Raw genomic sequence first — 23715 nt, 5'->3', positions numbered from 1 at the left:
CCCTGGGAGGCCGCGTCTCCTCCGAGTGAAGGATGGGGCCGCTCCATCTCTGTCACCTGCACGGAGAGGGAAGCGCTGTAGAGACAGATTAGATCATCTATTATCAAGTAGGCAAAGGGAGACTGAGGAGGCACCTGCCGCTCGCCAGATGTCCTATCAATCACCAGAGGCGTGGGGAGGCTGGGCCTTCCTGTGCCTCCCTGGCCCCCAGCCCAGCCTCTCCAGGGAAGAATTAGACAAGGGGCTGGATCGTGAGCCCGCTCCCTCCAAACGGCCCGAGGATGGGGTGGGATGGGCATTGTTGGCACCTACATGAGAGATTTCGGGAGAAGCCCCAACAGCCCACAGGGCGAATCCACAGTAGAGGCAGCCAGCGTCCCCACATAGGCTTCTCGCCAGGTGTGATGTTTCAGGGGGCCGTGTACCCCAGGCCCTGCGAAAACAGGTGAGTGGCTGCACCGGGCTGGGAGACAGATGAGCGCTAGGGTAGACCTTGAAGTTGGGATCCAGAAATGAGCACATTTGCCCAACAGGCTCAGTTCTTTGGGAAATGGCTACTCGGGTGGGGGAGTCTAGAGGATGCCTGGGCTCCTTCCAGGGGCCACTCTGGAGCCAGCTCTGCCCCCAGACCTCTTCCATTCCCCCTATGTCTGCTCCGCTCCTCCAAGCCTTCCCACCTGCTGGGCCCAGATGTGTCCCCTTCCATCCATCATCAGTGCCTCCTGCTTTAGGAGTGTGTCTAAGATGTTAAGACTGAGAATCAAATCACACTATAGCTCCTGGGAGCTGGGTACGTGCTGTCTTTGGAAGCAATTTGGAAATTGCTGAGTTGAGACCAACCTGCCCAACTCACCCAGGACTGACCAAACGTGAAGTTTCATTAGGTTGACTATCTGGCCTCCCTTTCAGATCCTGCTCTTCAGAGACCAGAGCATTACCTTGAGGGAGAGGGAGTATAAAAACCTATGCTTTGAAGAAAATGGAACTGAAAGCATGTAACCTCAAATCATAAACAGAAGTAATAAATGAGAGAGAGACCAGGGGACAAGAAACCGTGAGGAGAGAGACCCATTCCCTGGAAAGAGGAGGACTCTCTTGGGTGATGACAACCAGCAGAGACGCAGTAACTGGGGCTGGGCTGGGCTGGCCTGGCTGCTTGAGCCCCCTGGGAGGAATCTGGCCCAGAGGGGTGTTCCGGGGCTGTCTTCACTCAGCTCTCTGTCCAGTTGTCCCCAGAAGCTCAATCCCGGCATGGATGTTTTAGAGGGACAAAGATCTCAGTGGGGAATGGACATCCTATTGCAACCCAACAAGGACTGCATAATGTGGGCTCTTGTGGGGATTTTCAGAGAGAGTATATTTTCTAGCTCTTCTCCAGCTGCTAACTTGATTTGCAACACTGGGCAATTTGCATAAACTCCCTGACTGGCAAGACAGAGAGGAATGAAATATGGGTCTAGATCCCCAGAGCTGCCGAGTGTAGTGGGAGAGGAAGAATCCTGGGTCACCTCGCATAACATCAAGCAAGGCAGCTGGTGGCTTCCGTCAATATGATGTGAAACTGAGACCCAGGTTGCAAATCCAGCTTCACCACATCCTATTTGATGGGCCTGGGGCATGTATGCCTCCTCCTGGAGCCCATTTCCCAGATCTGAGAAGCAGGGATGTCATCTCTGTGATCTGCTCGGAGAGAAAAGTGAAAGCGTGAATCACCAAGTCATCTGGAGATGAAAACTGTCCCTGACTTGGGCCCAACATCAGCACTTAACAGCCTTTTGCTGAACAAATGGGAGAGGACAGGTTGAGTAAATAAGGGCATTAATTCAGGGCTCACATCCTTACCTCTGAGCAAGTCCCTCAGCTGAACCTCTGAAAATAAAGGAGATTGTATTTGTTTGTTTACCAAGCAAACATATGGCACTTAATGTGTGTTGGGCACTGCAACCTAAGTAAATTAATATTCGCTACAACCTAGGGAGGTGACGTTATTATTCCCATGTTACAAATGAAGGAGCCTAAGCACAGAGAAGTACCTTGTTCCAGGTCACATAGTTGAAAAGAGTGGCAAAGCCAGGCTTTGACCCAGGCATGCTGGCTCTGGGAAACCAAGCCACTGCTCCAGTAAGGAAGCTAACATGCTGCCCAAGGTCTCGAGGGAGTGTAGTTACTGGTCACATCCATCTACAACAGTCAGCTCAGGTGGGCAGCCCCTGGGAGTGTGTCCAGAGTTCCAATCTTCCCTGGCCTTTGTTTTGTGTCCAGGGCTCCACTTTAGGGGCTTCAACATGAACCACCCTCAACACAGTCAAGACTTCGCTGAGCCTGGGCCCCAGTTCTGTGGAGTGTCCCTGAGCTTATGGCAGCTCTCCACTCTGGGTCCTCCCAGAAAACGCCCCTACCTGGCTCTTCTCAAGCAAATGGCAAGGAGGTCTATCCTTGTGCCAAGTGTGGCTATCAGTAGTGGCTACCTACAAACACTGGGAGAAAGACTGGGGGTCACATATGGACCCACCAGGAAAGACACCCTGGTCATCACTGATGGCCCATGAGCATAGCTCCCCAGTTTGCTGTCACTGGCCAGCATCTTACACACCCCCTCGGCTGAGGCCCACAGCCCTCTGCCTTCTTGACCAACTGAGCTGGTTGCCTTCCTCTGGTCACCTCCAGGCTGTTCTGCCATTATGTCAGTCAAGATTCTTCTGGTCGCTAGTAACAGAAGCCCAGCTCTTGAGAACAAACAAGAGGAAAGAACAGTTTCGCCCTACTGCACCGTTCCAGGGCCTATTTCCACCCTCTCCATCTCTCAGTTTTCTTCTGTAGCAACTTGTTCTCTGCAGGTTCTGCCCTAAGGATGGAAAAATGACTGCCAGTAGTGCCAAGCATGTGCTTCATCTATAGTTTCAGCCAAAGTCCCAGAATTCAGTCTCATTGTCTTGAGTTGGGTCACATGGTCCTCCCTAAATCAATCCCTCTGGCCGGGGGTGTTCCAGTAGTCCATGCCTGGGTCATATGACCGCCCCTGAAATGGGATGGGGAGTTGGGAGCAGAGGTCACTTCCATCACTAACAGTCTAGAACCTAGAGTGGAAGAGAGCTGGTCCTCCAAAGGAAACCTGGGGTGCTTTTCCCAGAAGAAGTGGGTGTGGATTCTGGGCTAACAAAGACATCAGATGTCCACCATGACTCCCAAATACTCACGCTCATTCAATGGGTGCATTTGGTTCTTGGGTTTCCCTCCTGTGCTAGAGGTGGCCTGTTCCCTGGGGGGAGGGGGCTGTTCCTAGCAGAACTGTTTTAAAGGGCGATGTAGTCTTTATGAGAATGAGAAAGTTGCCTGGTCATTTGTGTGCTTTCCCTCCTTTGCTCTGTGGTCAACAGCAAGTTGCAAGGCTAGAGTTCCCTTCTCCCTGGCACTTACCAAGGCAGGAGAGGCCAGGGGTCAAAGGCCGTCCCGCTGGAGCTCATGCCCCTGCACAAGGGGAAAGAACGCCTGGGGAAGGGAAGTCCTAAGGCTGCTCTCGGTGCCACCGCCCCCATGTCCGCCTGTCCTCCTCCACCGCTGCACCTGACTCTCCCGCCAGGCCCCAGGAGGGAAGAAGGTGGAGTGAGACACAGGCCTGAGAAGAGGTGGGTCCTTTAGGGCAGGTTTGAACCCCACAGGAGGGCATTTCGGCTAGTGCAGATGAGCCGGGAGGCCTGTGGGCTCAGGAGCAGGTGCTTGATGAAGCAGCGTGTTAGCAGGCTTTCCTGACAGAAGTGTTTACAGGCTGGATTAGAGCAGAGAATCCCATGAACTCTGCCAACCAGTTCATCTTGGCTTCTGTTCTCTGGGTTTTTTTCCCGTAGAACTCAGTCCAGAGGACATGGGTTCTTTGCTAACATTATAGGTCACTCACATCAGAAAGGAGCTCTGCTCCTTGAGATTCTTTTAATTATGGAAAATTGTTAGATACTATCAGAAGTGTAGAGAGTGGTTCTAGTAAACCCCCCTGTGCCCATTACTGAACTTCAGCAATTATTATTAGCTCAGGGCTACTTCTGTTTCATCTATAGCCTCACCCGTCCCCGCTTTGCCCAGGATTACTTTGAAGCTACTCCAGACATCATATATCTTTGAGATGCTCAGATTGCAACTGCCCCAGAAGATCTAGAGATTTCCTTTTCTTGGAGAGAAAGGAATCTGGTCTGTTACTGCTACATCACTTAGCAAAGGGGAGCACTGCCCTTCCTCCTCCGCGAGCAGGGCCCGCTCTCCTTCCTGGGTATTATGCTCTGCGCCGCTATGGGAGGAAAACTGCACTCCAGTTATTCTGGTCCAGAAATGGCCAGCTGGAGTGAGGGACCTCAGTGTCATCTCCCTGGGCACCCCACTGCCCTCATCCTGCCATCCTGCACACCCCCAGCTCTGCCCACTTTCCGGGCCCATAGCCTTGATTTCTGGCTGCTCCCCACTCCTCTTCCCTGATTGCCAGGGTGCCTTTCCCTCCTTCCCCGGATTCCAAGACACACAGATAGTCCAGGGAACCACAGCAGCCTGGAAACCCCGATTTCTCATGTCACAACCCCAGCCCAGAGCCGTCTCCCTCCCGGGCACCGTACCAGCCTGCAGGTTGTGGCCGATGCCGGCATCAAAGAGCGGTGAGGCTTCTACCGTAAACACGGGGCTGACCTTCCTTTCAAGCTGTGTGTTATCTCTGCCCCGTACGCAATACTCCTTGAATAACTAATAAATGCAACCAAAAAAAAGTTTGAGAGGGAATGAAAAAAACACGACCCAAATTATTATTATTACTTAAGGAGCCCAAGGAAGATAGCAAGGTCCTTCTAAAGTTCCAAGCGCATCTTTAGCAGCTGCGAGCACATTAAAGCAGGGGCCGGGGGAGGGAGCTGGGGCCGGGGGAGGGAGCTGGGCCTGTTTCAAAGCTGGCGCCGCAGCAACCAAACGCGAGGGGGGCGTCGTGTGGAATCCGCCAAGCGTTTGAAGTGGACAAGATTTCTAGCATGTTGCCTTGATGCTGTACATACTTAATAACAGATGTCCGGGCTCTCTAGGCAGATAATCGTCCTGCTGGAAGGTTGACTTGACCTGCCTGCGCGGCCGGCTCGGGCGGCGCGGTAACGGATGATCCCAGCCCTGTCTTTTCCCAGGGATGCTCGGCCACGCTTCCTTTTAAGCACATAATTACTCGGCGGCCACCGAGCCCCATACATCCCCCTCTCCTAATGGCCACGGAGCCATTCGGCCGTAATTTATGGGGACAGGGTTCAAAGTTTTAATAATATTTGGATAATATCATTGCCCACACGTCGGTGGCGTCATGATGAATAGAAGTAGAGGGGGCTTATTTCGATTCCGTGCATGACAGTGCGAGCGTTAACAACTGGGTGCCCGGCGTGGCCTTTATGGAAACTGCCACCAGGCCACCAGCTCATGAATTATAGATCTGGGCATGAAGGATTATAAGCAGCAGCGGGAGCACACAGGGACGCCTGTTCATGAGCAACTGTCCTATTAGGGCCTCTTCCTTATGCAGATAAATGAATTGCAGGCAAGACCAAAACGGCGTAAATAAACCCTTAGCGGATAACATATTATCACATCAACATAAAAAACCCCGTGCCGGGCCTGCGCGGTGATATTTATGTTTATACTCTCTGCTCAAGTGGCTCCCTGGTTTTTTGGCTTCTTCCTGCTCACCTCATAATTCCCACGTCCTAACGGCACCTCTGGGTGCCGTTCTCAGACCCCTGCAGAGCCCGTTGGCATGGCACGCTGCTTTGCTCGGAGAAGCCCTTTGGGCAGGTCGGTGGGTAAAGGAGGCCCATCAGATTCAAGGCAGAGGCGGTGAGGATCGCCTCGGTGAAGCAGTGGGGTGCCCTCAAAACGGGGGCCGCACACAGGCAAATGCTAGTGTCCGAAGAAAGGGGGGCAGCCATGCCCCAAAGGGTGGAAGAAAAGGGATATGGTCTCAGCCAGAGCCAAGATCAAGTTCAACCCTCACTGCTGCCAAAGAGCAGGTGGCACAAGTGAGCCTCAGAGAGGGGTGGCAACTCCCCCTAAATGCTACAACTTTGTTGCCAAGCCAAGAGCCCTGATTCCAAGTGCTGCCCCAGGCTGCCTTATCTGGCCCCAGTGTTCTCTCCCCAAAATGTAAACACACAACACCAGCCCCAGATGATAGCATAAGACCAAAACAGCGAGTGCCAACTTCCTCCTGTTAATCTAGCCGCCTCGCCCTGAACTCGGGCAAGACGCGTGCCGGCAAACCTGGACCTCCACACCTGATAGCCATTTAATCTGAAGGATTTGTTTGGAAACAACAGCAATTATAGCTGCACCTTGGAATAGCTAGGAAATGGCACGTTTAAATCTCTTTAAATAGCTTACTGGTGTCCAGGTTCTGACCCGGAGCCGTTGCCAGCCTGGGCCCAGACCAGGAGGTTCGGGCGGCTTTCAAACGCCCCGGCTGTTCCTCTGCGGTGAAGCACTGCGGACATGCTTCCTGCTCTCCAAAGCATCTAAAGATGTTATCTCGGTCTCTTTTTTTAAATGTTGCCAGATGAAAGGAGGTAACAGAAAGACAAAGTCTATCGAGCACCAACATATTTTTAAATTATCTTACAAAAACTTTACCTCTTTTTGGTTCAGAGTTTTATGACTTTTTAACACATTGTGTAGGGTCCCGTAGCCACCATCACAAGTGAAATACGGAATAGCTCCATTACCCCCCAGGTCTCACTCCTGCCAGTCCTTTAAAAAGTCAAACCCTCATACAATCCCTACCCCGTAGCCCTGTCAGCCACCGATCTGCTCTCTGTCACTGTGGTTCTCTAGCTGGGAATGCCCTGTAAACGGATGACATGGTGTGGCATCCGTGGGGACTGGCTTCTCTCACACACCACCACGCCTTTGAGACCCTCCAAGTGGTGGCATGTGTCTGCACTTCTGTAGCACACCGTTTCCTTTTTGATGAGTAGTATTTGATTACGGAGCTTGCACTTAGAGTCAGACATGTACCAGGCACTTAATGGGGTGACAATAATAGCTAACAGCTCAGAAGCTGTTCTCTGTATTGACTCATTTAGCTTCTCAGCCACCCAGTGGGGCAGCTACTTGCAACCGAGGAAATCAAGCAATAGAGGAGCTACAGAATCACCTGGAAGGTTAGACTGGGGCCCAGCCGTGTGATTCACAGCGGGAGAGAGCATAACTGTTGGTGCCTCTGGCGGGAAGATGAGAACTGTAAATCCCAGGGAGGTATAAATGGCTGGGAGCATTCCCTTCCCAAAGCAGGCCGTGCTGGGGACTGGAGTCCACTGATATGGCCAGAAAAAAACAAGGAAAGGGGGCCCGGAGCTCCCTGTGCCCATGTCACTAAGGACCGCTGACAGAGTTTACGCCCACCCATCTGCACCCCAGGAGAAAACGACACTTAACGCGAATACATTGATGGATGTATAGGAAACACCCCGGCCCCGCCCATCCTGCCTGCTCGCAGGAGTTGGGACGGTGAACAGGCCCGAGGATTTGGCATTTACCATGAATCCTAGGGCTGCCGCCTCAGGCCCCCAGAAGGCAGCCATCAGCCTTACCCAGCACCTGACGTGCCGCTGCTTTAGGAACCATAACTGCCTATAAACATGGATGTAGATTCCAGCTGCCATCTCACCCAGTTTTGCACATGTGGGGAAACTGAGGCCCAGAAAGAGAATGGACTTATCCAAAGGCATACAGTAAATCAGTAGCAGGTCCAGGACTGTCACCTAGATCCCTTTCTCCACTCTTCACTCACTCATTCATTCATTCACTCATTCACTCACTCATTCACCTACTCACTCATTCACTCATTCGTCATTCATTCACTCATTCACTCATTCCTTATTCATTCACTCATTCACTCGCTCATTCAACTACCAGACTTACCATGTGCCAAGCACTGTGCTAGATGCTGGAGACAAAGATAACTAAGATACAGTATTTGCCTTCATGGGGTTATAGCTTGGGCAGCAAGAAAGACATTAAACGAATGATCACAGCCAAATAGATCATTTAAAGCAATGACAAAGGCTAGAAAATTGTCTTAGGACTCCCAGGCAGTGTGCTTCCCCATAAACCCTCCCATTCCCGTTTCCTCAGGGAACAAGGTGAAGGTTCCTGTCGGGGTAGAAGCCCCGTGGGCCCTCTGAACAAGGTCAGACAGAAATGTAATTCTACAGTTTTCAATTATAGAAGCTAAGGGCTGTTCCCCAAATATCACTAGCAGCCTATTGATAAGGCACAGCTGAGTGTCAGAGGAGAGCCCCACCTTGACAGAGCGCAGATAATACCTTAAAGAGGGGAAGCCAGGGTCATTTTTACTAAGATTCTGTACTCTGGTTTAAGGAGAGTTTTCAACAAGGTGGGCAAGGGGCCGCTGGTTAGACTTGCGGAAGGACCATGTTATAATCGTTCATGCTTGATGGACACAGTGAGGTGATGGTTTTGAAGGGAGGGTTTCAAAGAGTCTTGAGGTGTAAAATGTTGCTGGATGTTTCCTATTGAAAAGTTGGTGGGACATTCCCTTAATGAGCAATAAAGTTAACTGACTAAGAGTATTCATGGGATAGTAAAATTATGGTAATGAAGACAGTGACATAGTGAAGTCATGTTACTATAGATACTAAGCCATATGGGGTAAATGATTTGGGTCCTCATGGAAGTAATAACTGTTCATCCTAAGCCAGCCAATGGCAACACCGAGAACCACAATGATAACATTTCACACTCCACACCAATTGGTGACTGTGAGGAAGGTGTAAAGAGGCCTGTTTCACAGATGTTCAGCCCTGAAGGTGAGGGGCAAGGATGAGTCCTCTAGCGTGAAGCAGGGAGCGGGCTTCCAGCGCAAGCCTGCCTGGCTCGGTCTGTGTTCTGCTGGCTGCCACGGCTAAAGGGAAAGGAGGTAAAACTCACCCATGGTCCCGTCAGCGATAACCAACTACAACCTCTTGGCAACTGTTCTTTTAATCTTTTTTCTGTGCATATACAAGCATAAATAATTTTAATAAGAGTCCAGTTATTTTTACTCAACTGTCTCTAGCTCTTTGCTCAAGTCACATTTTTCTTCCTACCGCCCCAAACTCTTTGCTGTTTTTTCCAGAAAAACACATTGCAAAGTTCCTTTCAAAACAACCCCAGCCTCTTCCACTCTCGCCCATGCCGTTCAGACAGGGTTTGCCATTCAGATGGGGTTCACCATCCCATCTTACCTTCTTCAGGTTTCAGAGTGACCGTGTTACCCAGGTCTGGCCAACTGGCTTGGACTTGAGTCAAAGTGATTGATTCTGGGGACATCATGCAGTGCAAACCAGGCCCGTGAGCATTTTCCTGGGACTGCTTCTGAGACCACTGGTGAAAATGTGCAAAATTTCTAGACACAAAGACTCAATGAGCTTAAGGTTGCCAGTGACCATCTTTGCTGTCAACTTTGGAGGGCCTGTCTGAAAATGAAGCCCACAAAGAAGAAAGCAGGGCCAGCATACAGGTTTCCAATAAGTTGCCGGAGCTTCTGGATCCAGCTATACTTGAAGCCTTTTGAACTCCTTTAAACCCTGTAGGTATAGAAGCCAATAAATCCCTTGTATTGTTAAAGCCAGTATGAGTCAGATTCTAGCCCATGAACCTAAAATCCACAGGCCTTTCCCAGTTGTTCTAAGTCCTTAGATCTCATACTTAAGGCTGCACAGTTGGGATACAGTCCTGGAATTCTCCGTAACTCACGCTTCCATTATGGCCACTCCTCAGCAAGCTCCTTCAATAGCAGTTACACTGACTATTCAAATGTTTGTATTTTGTGAAAGCTGCTCATTCTGCCCTGATATTCTTTCCCCCAAGTCTAACTGGAGAACTTTGCCTCAGACTAAAAGGTCAAATTAAGGGTCTTCCCTGTGAAGACTGATGCCCAGCTGCCACCATCACTACCACCGCCATCACCTCCACCATCACCTTCACCATCGCCATCACCATCACCATCACCATCACCTCCACCATTACCTTCACCATCACCTTCACCTCCATCATCACCTTCACCATCACCTTCACCTCCACCATCACCTTCACCATCACCCTCACTAACATCACCATCACCTCCACCATCACCCTCACCAACATCACTGCTACCTCCACCATCACCTCCACCATCACCTTCACCTCCACCATCACCTCCACCAACACCACTATCATCACCATTGTCATCACCACCTCCATTTCCGCCGCCACCCCTGCTCTGAGTTGATCATGCTGCCTTGCTGCCATTCAAAAGGGCTAGTACAGCACTTTCCAGGGGCTTTGCAAGTTGTTTGTGCAACTTATTAGTGTACTCACTAGACAGGAGCCTTCTGAAGACAGGGATCCTCTGATTTAATTCTAAGTCCCCAGCAGGTTACATATGGTCTTGCCCAGAGCAAGAGCTCACACAGGATATGTCCACTGAGTGATGGAACATGAAATTCTGGTGAAAGGGATTCGTGCACAGGAGGCCGAGACAAGGTTTTTGGCTCACTCTCAACCCCGATGATGACGACGATGATGATGACGATGATGAAGATGAAGATGATACCTACCACTTCATGCTAGTCATTGTGCCAGGCACTAAAAAATGAAGAGGAGGCCTGTGCAGGGCAGCTACCCAGGGAGCTTCTTGGAGGCTTATACCAGCTCTGGTTCAATCAGTGCTCAAACCCCTGAGTCTTGCCAAACAGGAACCAGAAATCAGCCAATATTTGTTCAACTAAATAATCTTTATTTCTATTTATTTACTTTGTAACCTTAGAATTAAATCCCCTAATACAGTAGTTCTCAGATTTCTGGGGGAGCATCAGAAATCCCCTGAAGGACTTGTTAAGACACAGGTTGTTGAACCCTTGCCTGGAGTTTCAGATTCAGTCAGGTGTGGTCTAATGGTTTACATTTCCAACAAGTTCCCAAGTGAGGCTGACGCTGCTGGTCCAGGGATCTCATTTTCAGAACAGCCGCCTCCTGGAAGGTGAGTGAGAAGGCACTGGGATGGTGGACTGGGGACCCAGGAAGGACCAGATGTTTCTACCCCACCTTCTCCCATCCTGTCCCCCACCTCCAAGGCCTTCCTGGGCCATCGGGGCAAAGGTCAAGGGCCTCATCAGAGTCCAGCAAAGAAACTGGGTGGAACCTACCTGGAGAAGGGGTGGGTCCCCAGGGGTGAGGGGCTTTCTGTTTAGCCAACAAACAGATAGGAATAAACTCCCCCACCTGCTGTTTCTGAGAAGACCCATTGCAGGGCCTGTGTCAACGCCATTGTCTACCAGAGGATTAAGGGGAGCGGGCTGGGCTTTTTCTCTTTCCTTCTTTCCTTTTGCCTATTTTTTTCAGCACTGAGAAAAGCCATTAAGGGATTAACACTCGGATTTATGAAAATGGAGGGTGATAAAGGAACAATGGGGTGACAGCATTGTGTAAACGACACATTCATTTCAGGGACAGGGCTGCTAACTGGGAGAAATGGGGAAGTAAATGGAACAATGAGAGATGCTTTTACCAGCTTGTCATTAATTAGCTGGGAGCACAATTGTTTTATTGTCCTTTTTGAAAAATACAAAATTGGTAGGAAAATACAAGCACCAGCAAAGCGATGTTTCTGCCTGGCGGGCTGGCATGGGCTCTTCCTGTGCTGAAGCTCCCCTCGGAGGTGGCAGAAGGAGACCTCGTCCTGGCAGAGGGGGGCATGACCCCCAGTTCACCTAGAGCCTCTGGGCGAGAGTGGCCTCTAACCCTGGTCCTTTGGGGCCCCACCAGCGCGGAGTGAGGGGCTGAGAGGCTGGAGGTGGGGAGGTGAGCGGGCTGCCCTGGGAGGTCTCCGAGAGCAGGTAGGAAGGGACAGGAGCTAGAGGAACAGGCAGTCACTGCTGGGGACAGAGAGGCCAGCACGGTGGTCCCTCACAGGTCCCCACCTGGCCCGACCGGACCCGGGCCTGCTGGCTGGGCCAGTGGGGGTGGCTCTGCAGTTTCTGATAAGGTTTCCGCTCTCACCCATTTATTTCACCTCCAGTTGGGAGCTGAAGCGTTTGAAACATGCCCACGTTAGGACACATGCAATGAAAAGCCTTCTGCACATCAGAGAAGTGGGCCCAAACCCTGACAGCATTGTCTGTCCCCCTGAGCCACAGACAATGCCGGCCCTGCCTGCGTGGGGAAGGACACATTTCTGGCCCGATGGGCCCGGGAGCTGTTGTCAGCAGGGGCTGCAGGCGGTACACGGTGGCTTAGGACCCTGGAGGCTCACAGGCGGCCGCACAGCCGGTCTAATGGGGACGCGCTGTGGGCCGGTCCTCACCCCGCTGGCCTGGGCAGAGGTGCAGCTGGGCACAGGACGAGGCGGCCTGGATCCGGGCATGGGTCACCCCTCATGTGTAAGGGCCGTTTGTACAGCTGAGGGCCTCGCTTTAGATGCTAATATGTCAGATGGAGAAAAGTTGACTGTTTCTAGAAAGAGTCAAACAATCACACAAGGGTTAACGGCCCTGGTAAAGAAAAGGAGCTCACAGAAACAAGCAGGGTGCCGGCAAGGAAACGGGACAGCGTTGCCATTGTCCTGCCTTCTGTGACTGCTGGTCATTGTTTGGCCTTTGGTCTAGAAACACTGTAGATATAAATATAGCCATCTCCACAGCATTGTATCTCTACAGGCAAAGATACAACAATGCATCTTTATGTCTCTAAGCGTTATATTTATATAAAGATGTCTTTATTCAGAAAGATCCTGTCTGCGTGTCTCACAAATAAATGTTGAGGAACCGGAGACTTATATCTATTTGTCCATCTCACACGGTCAGCCTGCTATGTGCCAGGCGCCGCTCTATCACTGGGTGGTCAGCAGGGGAAAAACAAGGAGTGCCCCATTCCCTAAGGAATGCGCATCGCCAGGAGTGAAAACGGCAACTAAATATAGTCATAGAAAAGGGTCACATAATAATGACCGCTCTGGAGAAAGACCAAGCAGTCGAGGGGCGCAATGTGTAGAACAGACCAAAGAATGCGAGCACGCACATTTCATACCCTCCACTGGAACACACGTTTCAGGCACCTACAGGGGCCAAGCATGTGGCGGAGGGAACAGGCAATAGAGAATGATGGGAAGTGTGGCAAACCGGAGCCTGCCTGCTGGCCTAAAGGGCAACCTCCTGCCAAACTTGGGCGAGTGGCCGGATCTTGTCATCTTGAAGCAAAGCTAGATTTTCAAGTGAACTCTCTGATTTTAAACCACAGGTAAAGCAAACTTAAGGCCAGACTCACTCACAAATCATCAGTTTATACTGTGCCCTGAATCTTATCAGGCAAGGAGAATTCATACAACACACCTTCTTACCCTTTATTACCTGGCTGCCAGGAAACTCGGGGTAAGTTTAATTTTTTAAAAAAAAATTTAATTGAATGTATTGGGGTGATTAATAAAATTATATAGGTTAGGTTTAATTTTAAAGCATTGTAACAATTCTGCGTTAAGTTCTTGGCAAAAGTCATCTTTCTTCTTCCAGTTCTCAGAGTTTAATATGAATTTAGAATGTCCCATTAAAGACAGTATGTTGTTATTATAAGCAGCCTCCAGTTGTTACACTAGGCTGTGAGAAAACAGCTACTATAACCAGAGTCTTTGATGCTCATGTACTGATAGGTGTTCAGGGAAAAACCATATTGTGATAACACACTTTTCTCATGTCCGTCTTTGGTTAGAGAAGCTTATGTCGTCATGTGGGTCAGTTTCCCCAGAAACAGAGCCGGCTGTCACTTCTCTGCACCCCCCTTGTGGGTTCCGAGGCTGCTGCTCCTCCCCCTCCCCAGGGCCCTGCTCTGCCCAGTGGCCTGGCCTGGAGCGGGCCCTGTGTCCCGCACTCGCGGTGCCCGCTGCGCCGACTCCCTGGAAAAGCTCCTCCGGCGCAGGCCGCTGGGAACCGAGGCCAGCCCTCCAGCTCCGGGAGGGAAATCGTTTGCCTCTCGTGTGCCCGTCTGGTCAGCTGGAAGTGGCTGCCGGAAGCACTTGTGCTAAGGAAGAATCTGAGGCCACGCTCAGGCTAAACAGGAAATGCAGGCTGGTCAACGAGGGATGCCTGCCATCCTTAGCAAGCAGGCCTCTTTCCATGGTGGAAGGAGGGGCAGGACAGAAGTCGCACCGTTTCCTTCTCATAGACTAGCAAACAGGGCTCAGGCGAAGTCAGAGGCCACTGCAGGCTTTACCCTTGTTTTCTTTGGCCAGTTGTCACCAGCCTTTCATGGCAAGAGCCCTGGATTCAAACTTTGTCTTCTATGGATGTGTCACTTTTGTCAAGTTCCTTAACCTCTCTGAGCCTCAATTTACATCACTGTAAAATGGGATAATAGTTGTATCCTATTGCCTGGGACAATGAGGGTGATTCTATGTAAAGACCTTATTTAACCCAGTTATTGCAAGTTTAAGCGCTCAATGTCATCTACTAATGCCATATTACCGGTATATTTCTGAGTGTCACCCTTGGGTCTGCCCATAACTCTATGTCGCACCACCTCCTCCCACCGTATTCCCTCCCCTCCCACCACACCAGTCACGATCTCTGGAATATGTCATTATTTTTCATGGTCTCTGGCTGCTGCCAAAGCTCAGCTGCCCCTCAGTGTCCTGCTCTCTACATCACCGCTGCTCACCAGCCGATGCTGTGTCCCAAGACTGGAAACCTGATCAGCTCACTGAACCCTGCATGGTCCCACTCCCGTCATGTGTTGCAGCCTGTAGGCAGGATGCTCCCATAGAGCCAAGGCAAGCACAGCAGATGCTGAGAGTGCCAGTGTCAGGCCCTGTTGTGCCATCCACAGCACATCCCCAGAGAGTCCTTGTTGGAAAATTTCCAAGAAGCTGACTGACAAATGCTCGATGTGTCAACCTGTGGTCTTGACTGTGTCCTGCACTAGACCACGGAAAGCCTAGGGAAATGGACATATCTTGGTCACCGAGTGTCCCCAGCCCTGGCACCGGGCCTAGCCCAGGGGGACACTGGACCACGGTCTGGCAGGAGGAAGAAAGCCACTTTGGATTCCAGTCCTGATTCTTTGGAGGAGCTGATATCGTAGGCCTTGGCTGCTGTGACTCCCCAGGCCCACGTGTTAAGTCAGTGAAACGGGTGAAATTGCTGTTACTTGACTGGGTCCTTGCAAAAGCCTTGAATTAATTTCTTTCCTGCTTGAGAGTCTGCTTCTGCAACTAAGAGCCTTCCTGATACAATAAAGTAGGGCAGAAACTTCTCAAAGCTCTGGAAAAAGTCCAGCTTTAATTCTTTTAAATTATTAACCTCACGGAGGTACCTCTTCCCATGGCCAAGCCAGAGGGGCACACCCAGAGGTCAGGACTCTGCAGCCAGCTGGCCCAACATATCCCTTGTGGCCCAGACTGTCACCAAGAGCCCTAGAATGCCTGCTTCGCCCACACTCACCACACTGGGTGCCATCTGGGCTCCTTAGAGGGACTAAGAGGAAGAGGAGGGGAGAGGGAGAAGCGGAAACGCCCATGGCAGCTATAGGTTGTTCTAGAATCAAGTGCAAATATACGTGAGGGAGCAGAAAAGCCTGGCAAGTACAGCCTGGCCCTGCCTAGAGAAAGCCCACCATACAGGAGACCAAGGCCAGTTTCCAGAGGCTCCAGGGTGGTATGGTAAATAAAGACCAGACAGCGTGATGTCTGTGGCTGAAACTCCCTTCTGCAGTGGCCATGGCGTCCTAGGCACAGCCTGCCAGCCAGACATGCTGTGGCCGCCAGTCCCCCTGCCCTCCGAGCCTGCGAGCCCCTGTGGGGGGCCAGCCCTGGTGAGCTGGGCTTTTCTTAGCACCACCTGGAGGCTCTGTCAAATGCACATTGCAGGGCCCACCTCCAAGCTGCTGATTCAGGTCTGGAGGGATGCCTGGGAACCTGCATTTCTAGATATTCTCAGATGATGCTCACACTTGGAAAACCCCTGTGGGAGGAGTCACAGTCTCTTCATCTGTAAAATGGGGCAGTGGCCCCCCCACAAAACGGCCCTGAGGCTGTGTTACATTCATGGGCATGAACGTGCTGTATACTGAATTGTACCTCCTAAACCTGAGTTGTTCAGAAGAAGGGGCAGGGGGCTGGGTGAAAAAGGTGAAGGGATTAAGAAAAAACACCAAAAAACAAAACAACCTGGCCAGCGTGGCTCAGCGGTTGAGTGTCGGCCTAGGATCCAGGAGATCACGGTTCGATTACTGGTCAGGGCACATGCAGGGATATCGGGCTCGATCCCCAGCGAGGGGCGTGCAGGAGGCAGCCGATTGATGATTCTCTCTCATCACTGATATTTCTCTCTCTCTCTCTCCCTCTTCCTTCCTCTCTCGGAAATCAGTAAAGATATATTTTTTAAAAAAAGACGACAGCATGGTGAGTGTCAGAGGGCAAGGGGGTGGGGGAGGCAGAAGGAGGTAAAGGGGGGTAAATGGTGATGGAAGGAGACTTCACTTGGGGTGGTGAGCACACAATACAATATACAGGTAATGGATTATAGAATTGTACATCTGAAACCTATATAATTTTATTAACCAATGTCACCCCAATAAATGCAATAAAAAAAGAATCATAAGGAAATTTGGGAGAGAGTTATGGTTGTACCCACTATTTTAAGTGGTTTCATGGATGTCTACATATAGAAAGCTTACCATATTGTAAATAAGTGTAGGTTATTGTATATCAAATATACCTCAATAAAGCTGTATAAGGGGAAAAAAAGAAAGAATAGTGCTGAAGGACTTTCCTGGAGTTAAGCGGGTGTGCGGCTACCTAATGCTAAGTAACATATTTACCGAACCCTGTGATGTGCTCAGCACGGCTGACAGTGATCCCTATGGCAGCCTGTCCCGTTAGTCTCTCACTTTACACTAAGAAAAACCCTTGGGTTTGGTATTTCCTTTATAAGGGGGGAAACAGTAGCTCAGGATACGAAGAGGCTTCCCGGAGGCCACCTATTGTGACACTTGCTGGGGTGCCTGCACATCTCCACCCACCCCCGCCCCTTCCTCCTGGAACCTCCTTCCCACCCTCAGGGGCTGACTGGATGTCATTTTTATGCTTTGTGACCCTGACATTCTGGCCAGAGTTGTTGGATCAAAGGTTGACCCCTGACCTAAGCTGGTCCAATTAGCATCTCCCCCCTGGGAACGCAGAGCTGCTACTGAGAGGGAGCGGGGAACCGAGGGAGCCTGTGCACGGAAAGCCTCAGAGGCGAGAACCGGAGTGTCCCGGGGCGTCTGAGTTCCTGTTTCCAGCACCTCCCTGGGACCCGCTGCATTCCTGACCTTGGGTTCCATTTATAGCACTGCAGAGAGTCAAGTTTTGGGGTTTTGCTGTAAATAAAAGTAAAGTTATATCAAGAAACCTTATATAATAAAGATATTACTGAATATCATTCGTTTAACTGAAAAGTCCAAGGTTGCTCGGGCTTTAAGTAGGACTGACTGGGTAGCTGAAATATGACCAAGGACCCAGTTCCTCTCTGTCTCTCTCTTCTGCCTTTTGTGGTGTAGAATTCATTCTCAGGAGTCATAGGGTCCTTTGCAGCTTCAAGCTTTCCTTTGGCTGCAAGAGTTCCAGACCTCACACCATAACCCAGGCTCCCTAAAGGAAAAGAGAATCCCTTCCAATTGGCCTTGTATGAAGCCTGAGATTTACCCTCATAGGCCACATGCCCATCTCTAAACCAACTGACCTGACAAGTGGATAAGACATGCTATTTAGATTGAACCAATCAGGACTCTCCTTTGGAGCAGAGGGCGGAGTCCCCCCTCCCACACCATAAGCCTGAAGATGGGAGAAAGAAGAGTTTCCCAAAGGACAGTCGGGTATTTTGGGTGACAATGGATGCAAGTGACTAATGTTACAGAAACAACCAACATGTGCCCAGGACATCCTATAGCCTTAATAAATGTCTCTTTTTTGTTTAATCTTTCTTGAGTTAATGTTTAACTTTTAACGAAAGAGTCCAAGCTACATAGGTACATGTGATCTTCACCCTTTCCGTTCACTAATTTATTCGGAATCATTTCTGCACGGTTTAAGTAGGCAAGAGACAGGAGCCATCTCTCACTCACCAGGCACAGAGAAGTTTAGACAGACTTGGTCAAGCTCCTTGACTCCACAAAAACTGAACAGAAATAGAGTTATTATGACTCACCATAAGACATGAACAGGATCTAAAAATGATACTAATTACAATTATGAGGATTAATAGAAAATATTTAAAATGCAAATCCCACCTGTTTCATAATGTTTCATTAACTTATAATAATCCATTTCAATCAAGATTCTGTTGCCACACTCGTCTTAAAGGATTCTTAGCTTGAGTCATTGTTATTTAAAAAAAAAAAAAAGACTATTCAGTTTTATTAGATTCCTTATATTCATATAAATATTTGCAGAGAGGAAAACTTTCAAAACCTTACTCACTGAGAATGGCAAATAAAACATTAGAACCAGCACAAATGCTTAAACCACAAATAAAACCGCATAATTGGCAGGATGGGGGTAATTGCCTGGGAAGAAAATGCCAGAACAATAGCCAGCCACCCTTTTAGGAAAATGCTGAGTCAACAATGTGCGTGAAGGCAGGGAGCGATGTCCTGTGAACACAGGCACTGAGCTCTCAGGGCCAAGGAGCCAGTTCAAAGCACCGGGCTTTTCATATGAAGGTGTTATAGCAGGGCCTTAGCCATGTATTTCTCCCATATGTATTCCCCAGAGGAATGCGTGATTAAAATCATGCCTAAATACTTGTTCAAAAGCTCTTTCAATCCATTTAAGTTGAAAATCTAATGATTAAAAAAATTGCATGGTACATGTTTGGTGGCATTTTTCCTTTCTTAGTGGCCTGTGAAATGACTGAATACCTGGACAGCACCCTGGATTTAACAGAAATACAGTAGTTCGAGCCTCATAACTCGAAGGTTCGCATGATACATCTGTACTGTATTATTATTGCAATTAATAATAATAATTATTATTATTGTTTATCAGCTGTTATTTTTGCTGCGTTTGGCCACTCTCCCACACTTTATTCACTATTTTTCCCCTTGTATGTATACATCACAGCCGAAGTACACTGAGGTTTCGTGTTTAGCACATTCCCTGGGAGGATATTATTGGGAGGGGTGAGAGCAGGTTTACAGTTGTGAGTGCAGGAAGCACATTTCATCCTTGCATCATTAGTAGTTGTTCTATTGTTTTCCGTAGGGACAGCTGTAAACCTGCTACTGCCCACCCTGTGTTTGCGGCTCTATCTGAAACGGTAAACGCATTGTCCAAGTTCAAGCCGCACGGATGCCCTGCGCTCAAACTCTCCTGCGCTGGGCGCCCGGGTGTCCCCGGGAGCCTGAGCCCCATAACCAGAGCAGAGCGCCAGGCTCGCGCGGGTCTCCGTGTGCCCAGGCTCGCGCGTCTCCGTGCCCAGGCTCGCGCGCGTCTCCGTGTGCCCAGGCTCGCGCGGGTCTCCAGGCGCCAGGCCCGCGCGGGTCTCCGTGTGCCAGGCTCGCGCGGGTCTCCGTGTGCCAGGCTCGCGCGCGTCTCCGTGTGCCCAAGCCCGCGCGCGTCTCCATGTGCCAGGTTCGCGCGCGTCTCCGTGTGCCCAGGCCCGCGCGGGTCTCCGTGCGCCAGGCGCGCTGGCTCGGTGCGAAGGCGAGGGCACGTCAAGGGAACAGATGCTAGAGCTGCCCGGTGACGCAAGCAAGGTGGGAATAAGTGAGTGACCTCCTGCTCCGCTGCCCATCCTGTGCCCAGGGGTTGTTCACCTTCAAGGCCTCCATCTGGGTGGGATCCGCCGGCCACCTTCCTGACACCGCTGGCTGTTTCTAGAAGGTTCCCGCCAGGATTAATGCTAAGGGCCTCTCGCGAATCTTTCTTCCCGTTCCCGGCTCACGGTCCCATTGCGCCGTAACTCTCAGAGCGCTGTGGCGTGAGCGCGGTTAGCTCCCGCTCCGTCCAGATGGCCGGTTACACGACTGCAGTATGTTGGCACTTAGGGGTTTCATTACCAGATAATCAGGAGGAGCATGCAGATCGTGAGGCGGCTGTAACACAGGCCATGAGCCGAGGAAAACCTGGGAAGTGCACAGACGTAAACAAGCCCTTCCTCGGGATTGTGACGAGGGGCTGGGGTTTGCTATGGGTCTGTTGCGTGGGTTCGTATCACACTTGCCGAGCTTGGATTGGGGTCTAGATTACAGGGAAGGGGAGCCGCAGAGATCATGCTTCCACACCCGCCCCGGGGATGCGGACTGGCCGCGGGACTGGCTGAGTAGGACACCAGCTCTTGGCTCGGATCCTGCTCTGCCCCAGCCTAGTGCACTCCAGAGTCACACGCGAGTATCTGTTTTCAGCCCAACCACGTACCTGCCCCAGTGCTGCCGAGAGAGACTGCAAGCCAACCACCAACCAAAGGAACCTGTCCCAGGAGCACAGCATCACTCGGGGCAGACACCAACTTAGTTACCTGGTGTCTGGGCATTTCCCCCCCTTCGTCGCACCAAGGGGATCTGCCCAGATCAACACCTCTGATTTCTGTTGCACATGTTGCGGTTGCCACACGTATTTTCCCGCCCTCCTTGACTTCCTCTTAGGAACCCATGGAGTTCTGAAGAAGCCAGCTTCACCCCTGCACCCAGGGGCAAAACCTATGACCTTTGCAATCAGCATCTTCCCGCCACCTGCCTCCAGTGACTGGTTTAAGGGTGCACATGTGCCTCAAGGCCCTCCAGCCAGCCTTCGAGCACATCTTTTTCTGGAAATGCCAGCAGCAAGGCTCTCTCCCTCCCCTTCTGGATGTGAAAGGTCAGGTCTGGAGCCTCAAGGGCCGCTGAGAGCCATCCTACAACCTTACAGGAGAAACTGGGTCTTTAGCGACATCATCGAGCCACAAGATCAAGCTCTACCTGGAACGTCCAGGAGCACACCAAGAAACTGGGGGGCTTCTCTATAGTCACAGGATGCGTGGGTTCTCTCTCAGCATCACTGAAAGGGATGCCATACTTAAGAGAGGCATCTCTGACTCCCACTGAATCTTTATCAAACTCCATTTCTCAGTGTTTTGTAAACATTATATGTTTATCTTCTAAGGGAATATTTATATTTTAATCTCTCCTTAAATATTGTATTTTAATTTAAAAATATATGCAGCCTTCCAATAAAGATTTTAAGTCAAAAAATAGTTATTATTGTTATCATAAAAAGAAATTATTAATAAGGTTAGTGGTCAGTAGCAGCATCAACAATAATAGCAACCACTCATTGGGTTGACAATGGGTCAGGTCCAGAGGTAAGCGCCTCAAATAAATATTCTAATTTAATCCTCACAATAACTTTGTGAGACAGATAATATTATTATTCCTATTTTACAGATAAGAAAACTGAGGCCCAGAGTGAACAGAAGCTTGTACTGTTGATCTCAGGCAATCTGACTCTACCCACAACACACTTGATCCAGGGGAAATCCATTCCTTATGAATTACCTAGAAGTAAGTCCCGGGTCCTCCTGGCCCATTAGCTTCTTCACTGCCCAGCACAGGATAGAGATCTGCCTGCTTCCCCAAGGGTTTTTCCCTGTTCAACCCCTCAGGTCAGAGCCACATTACTGAGCAAAGAGGGGCCCAACCACCTGGGCAGAATTTTCATTGAAATGTGTGCATGTTTGGGTGGGGGCTTAATGATTATTTTCAGCCCTTGTTCCTGCTTATGTGTTGTGCATTTTGCACAATTAATTGGGAGCCTAAATTAATGAGAAGGGAAACACATGTCCAGCTGGTCCTCCCAGATATTCCTGGAAACAAACTCCAATTTGCACAGCATCACAGAGTAAACAGGACTCGGGAAGTCGCTGGGAGCTGGTTCACGACCCAGCACCCTGGGCCGTGAGGAACGGCCTCCCCCGGAGCCTGAGCTTTCCCGGATCTGAAGTAACATGTCAGTGTGTTCAAAATCCGGCTCTCACCTGTCCTGCACAGGGCAGCCACAGCTATATTGCTTCACCTGAATCCCTAAACTCAGAGCAAGAGCTAGAAACAGGAGATGAGGGGACAAAAGAACCATTCCCAGTAAAGCGGGGGAGTCTCCGAAATGGACGCACACTCACGGGCGCCCACCAGGGTTCAGTGACCAGTTTTCTTTCTTATCTTAGCCTTGCCTTCCTTTTTCTTTTAAATCCTCACCTGAGGACATGCTTGGAGAGGAAAGGAGTGAGGAGAGAGAGAGACAGAGACAGAGACAGAAGGAGAGAGAGAAACACCGATCGGTTGTCTCCTGCACACACCCCGATCAAGGATCAACCCTGCAACCCAGATATGTGCCCTGACCGGGAATCAAACAGGCGACCTTTCGGTGCGCAGGACAACGCTCCACCAGCTGGGCTGCTCCAGCCGGGCCTTTTGTTTTTTGAATGAGGACAGACCGATGCGTTCGTTCCAGGCACATCTTGCTTGGGGTGGGGACTGAGTGAAAGTAAGTCAGGATCCATCAGAATCGTTCAGTGTGTCTCTTCATGAGGGAGGCAAATGTCATCAGGGAGACATGGCCTTCTGTGGCCTCCACTTACAGGAAACATGAGAAAATATGCCAATATTAAAGTGAACAGTTTCTAGAAGGTCCACAGAAGGTGAGGGAGCTCTGTCTCCATGTGCTGGGCGGAGGCTGTGCGGGGACCCGGCCCTGGGTCTGCGGGGAGCGAGGCCCCACGACCTCCGCCCTTGAGAAATCTAGGGAGCAGCTCCCGGCTCGCAAATCCCAGGCCCGATCGAGGACATCGACAGTCAGGGAGCTCTCTCGGGTTTGCACGCACAAAGATTATTATTCAGCTTTAACGAGTCTTTGGGAAATGCAAATTAAAATCACAATAGGATGCCACTACATTCCTATTAAAATAATTTGCCTAAAAAGTAAATGCCTTTTACCTAAAAGGAATGAAATCCTGACACACGCTACAACATAGGTGAAACTTGAAGGCACTATGCTGAGTGAAATAAGCCAGACTCAAAAGGACAAATACTGGCTGACTCCACTTCCAGGAGGTGCCCAGAGGGGTCAGATTCATAGACGCAGAGAGTAGAATAGTGGTTAGCAGGGGGATGGGCGTTCATGGTTAAAGGGTGCAGAGCTTCAGGCAGGGATGGTGACAACGCTCTGAAGACAGAGCTTGGTGACAGTGGCACGGCGTAGGGCATGTATGCAACGCCACTGAACTGCACACCTAAAAGCAGCTAAACTTTATATGCATTTTACCATAATTTTTTTTATGAAATCCAATTTGTCATCATTCACATTTTCGGTGTCATATTTAGGACATTTTTGACTAACCTAAGATCAAAAGATTTTCTCCTATTTTTTTCCAGACATTTTATAGTTTTGCACTTTACAGGTAGGCTTACAATTCATTTTGAGTTAAGTTTTTTATATGTTGTTTACAGATTTGAGGTGTTTCTGTGGGTTTTTTGCATATGGCTGTCCAATTGTTGCACCGTTTGATAAAAACGCTACTTTTTCTCCACTGAATTGTCTTTGCACCTTTGTCAGCATCCACTGTCTACAGGTGTGTGGGTCTATTGATGAGCTCTCTGTCTTCTGTTCCATTGTATTTCTATCTTTATACCAGAGCCACACTCTCCTGATTACTGTATCTGTCTAAGAAGTCTTGA

This window comes from Miniopterus natalensis, chromosome 18, assembly GCF_054644295.1.
Source record: "Miniopterus natalensis isolate mMinNat1 chromosome 18, mMinNat1.hap1, whole genome shotgun sequence".
NCBI classification, from domain to species: Eukaryota; Metazoa; Chordata; class Mammalia; order Chiroptera; family Miniopteridae; genus Miniopterus; species Miniopterus natalensis.
Note: the sequence above shows the minus strand (reverse complement) of the source record.